The 3,603-nt window shown below is 34.6% G+C and overlaps 1 protein-coding gene across 3 annotated transcripts in view; it reads left to right on the top strand.

Moving 5' to 3' along the window:
* Nucleotides 1–3,603, top strand: part of Phex (phosphate regulating endopeptidase homolog X-linked) — a 258,664-nt gene that overhangs the window by 236,355 nt on the left and 18,706 nt on the right. The gene's annotated exons all lie outside the window — the stretch shown is intronic.

Here is a 3,603-nt window from a genome sequence, read left to right as displayed (position 1 = left end):
TGTATCATAATACAAAATGCATTTAGTCAAACTTCAAAAGTCCCCATAGTCATTCACAGTCTCAATAGTGTTTAAAAATTCAAAATCCAAAGTCTCTTATGAGACTCATGTCAGTTTCTTAAACAGTCAATTTCAAGTCAATGTTTACTCAGCAGAAAGAAAGCATTATAGGTCTTTGTAGTTTTCAGTAGGTATTTATTTTGTTATCCCTGTCATCAGAATATTTGACTAGATGGCAAAACTGGTTTCTACACAGAATTTTATTTTTCACATATTTATGCTTTATGGGATGACAGAGGGTGTCTTGGCTGGTCAAGAAATATACAAAGAGGAGTTATCAAAATTTTAGTTTGTTATTGGAGGGTACTGAATATCAAATGAGGACAAATTAGAACAAAAATGCTGAAGTTTATAAAGTGAGAAAATTGAAAGTCTCACTAGAAATATAACCATATAGCTATACCATAGGTCAAAATTGACAGGTCTGGACTTAAGGACAGCTGTTTACAAACAGATTGTAGATGAATATAATTCATAATTTCTCTATATAATAGAGTTTCTCATAATATTCATTGTCAACAACACTATTACTTCTTTATATGCCTTTATGTGGCTTTGGTCCATTAATGTATGGGAAATTTAGTCACGATTTTAGGAGTTGTCACTTGTATTTATATTTGGATACATGGGAACTTCTATATGATTATATAGATTAGATTAGATAATATTTCATACATATAAAAATCAGAGAAATATGTGATTGTGTTTTGATCTGGCTTCTTCAGAAGCTGTTCTTGTCATAAGGATATAAGTAGTTCCTTAGGAAACCTCAGCAGGAAACCTCAGCAGGGAATGGGGAGGTGTAGCAGAGAGGGAAGAAAAATGATATGTTGTGTTCTATAAGTCCTCTATGGCTGGCAAAAAAAAAATGAATTACACTAAAACTATGTTAGCCTATCTTTGTGTAATCCATTTTTTTAAGTTCTAGGGAATAAATTACTTCCTTAGTTTTTCTGACTTTTAGAGGGGCCCTACATTACTTTCTCCATGGCCTCTTTCCCCATCTTAAAAATGTAAGAATAGCATTTCCTTTGACATCTCATCTTTTGTCTCTCTTGTTTTTAAAGACAGTTGTGGTTACTCTGGACCCACCCAGCTAAATCAGGGCAATTGCTCTCTTTTAAGGTCACCTGGTTAGCAACCTTATGCTATACTTTATTCCTTTTTGCCATATAACATAACACATTCACAGGTTCCAGGAATTAGCATCCAGGCATCTTGGGGAAACCATATGTGTGTTACAAAGCTAACCTGATATCATGGGTAACTGGAAATCAGTCTTGCTGGGGAACTACAGAACATATTTCAAGATAAGGGTTATTTATCCTTCAGGTCACATTCCATCAGTGGTTTAGTGGCCAGCCTATGTGAAACAATTTCTGATGGCTGGAGAAACTCCTTAGACAACTAGTTTTAAGTTGGCCCTCAGAAGCAATGTGATTAGTGCACTGAGAAATGCTCCATGCTGGGAGAACATAGGCAGGCATCAATGAAGGCTACTACAGGGAAAGACTATTGTTAGTGCAAATACAAAAATCTTAGGTTTGCATCTAATCAAATCCACTAGTAACATCCTGGTCCTTAGCTGAATAGCTTTCTTCAGTATTCAGGAATTTGGATTCTGTTTTTTTTCCATAATTAAGATTAAAAATGTACACACTTAGTTCATGAAATTAAAAGTTTTACTTAGTTCATGAAATTAAAAGTTTAAATAATTCTGTAAGGGTTCTTCAATTTGAAAAAAATCCTGGCATCTTTGATTCTGCTTATCATAGACAATTTAATTGTTTTATATTGTTATATAACTATAACTGAAGACTTGGAAATTGTCTGCTTATGTTTGGAAATTGTTGATTTAGTGATTTGTTTATTTGGTCCATTGGCATGGGATTTTTATAGAAACATAAAAATCAGAAACTTAAGAATTCTTGTTAGTGTCTGTTAATATTAACTTAGGCTGAGACATACTAGATATTTGATGATCCATCTCTTTTCTCTTAATATAACACTTCAATGGATAGATGTTAAACATTGTTTGACTACTTTGTACTGGAATATAGAAATGGTAGAAGTTAATTCAGTGAGCTGGATTTCCAGACAGTCATCTATTTTGTCTTAATTGATAGAAAGCAACCAGGACCAAAGGAATAGGTATCTTTTTGCTCAGGCTGGTCAGTATGTGGTCTACATATGAGTTTTGGGTCTAGTTTTGAGTATTGAAACAAGCCAAATCATTCTCAAGGGAATGAGTCAGGAATGTAAATAACTTTAAACAGCACAATGTTTAAAGTGTTCCATGAAACTGTTGCTATCCTTTCTTCCCTTCCATTATCTTCATTCTTCAAGTTCTATAAGAAACTTATTTGGCTATATTTAACATCAGCTTGATGACTCTTCTTTCTAAGTTTTTGTGGGAAATGCTGTTCTCTAGTCCATGACTGAAAAACAAGAACATGAAAGAGGGCTCACAAGATGCCTTAACTGTTTAGAACACTTGTTTTTTTTTTTTTCCCGGAGGATCTGGGTTCAATTCTTAGCACCCACATGATGCTCATGACCATCTGTAACTCTAGATCCCAAGGATCCAATATCTTCCATGGGCACCAGATACACCCATAATACACAGTATACATTTAGGCCAAATACTCATACAGATAAAATAAATATTAAACAAAAAAACCCTTGGCAACATTTAGAGATGGGGTTTGGCAGTTTTTTAAGTGGCCTCAAAATTGCTGATCTGGGAATTTTTACATAAGTAAGGTTGGCCTTGAACTTGTGACCTTGCCTTTCCCCCTTAAATGATAGGATTACAGACATGCTGTGTTTTGTCTTTTGGAAGGAAAAATTAAGTGAAAGAATGTTTTTCTGTGTTTAGGGAAGTCAGCAAGTGTTCAGCTAGCAACTTTACTGGACCAGTAGGCTTTTGGAAGCACAGTTAAATTTTAGATAAACGTGTGGAAGAAACTTTTTATTTGGAACTATGCTAAAATATAATGGGTCACATTAGACAAGTGAACGCCTAGTCATTAGAAAGAAAAGCAGGTCTCTTAGTACTTTTTGAATATCTTACTGTTTGTTTTGGGTTGGGTTCTTTTTTATACAATAGGTTCACTCTATAGCCCAGGCAGGTCTCACACTTATCAGTCTCTCAAATGCAGTGCCAGGATTATAGGTGTGTGTCCCTATGCTCCAGCTTAGAAAACTGTTTTTGAAATAAAATATTACTAAGTTATCCAGATTGGCCTCTAACTTTTTACCTTATTATCTCTGCCTCCAAGTACATGGTCGGAAATTGAGCAGGATTTTATAACTACTTTCATCTCAGACGATTTTTTATATGATTTTCTGATACAGAGGTAGAGTACCCCCTACTTGATAACAGCCTGAGGTCACAGTGAATTCAGACAGCAGTATAATTGTTTTGTAATTGACAACAAATCTTGTGTATGTGTTAAAGGCCTCAGATGATAAGTAAAGAGAAACTGAATAGGTAGTAAAGTAACACTGTTCCTTTCCCCTTTGGAGAGCTCGATTTTTTTT

The sequence above is a fragment of the Mastomys coucha genome, chromosome X (genome assembly GCF_008632895.1).
Source record: "Mastomys coucha isolate ucsf_1 chromosome X, UCSF_Mcou_1, whole genome shotgun sequence".
NCBI classification, from domain to species: Eukaryota; Metazoa; Chordata; class Mammalia; order Rodentia; family Muridae; genus Mastomys; species Mastomys coucha.
The sequence above is the reverse complement of the archived record's forward strand: the minus strand, read 5'-3'. Positions and strand labels throughout refer to the sequence as shown.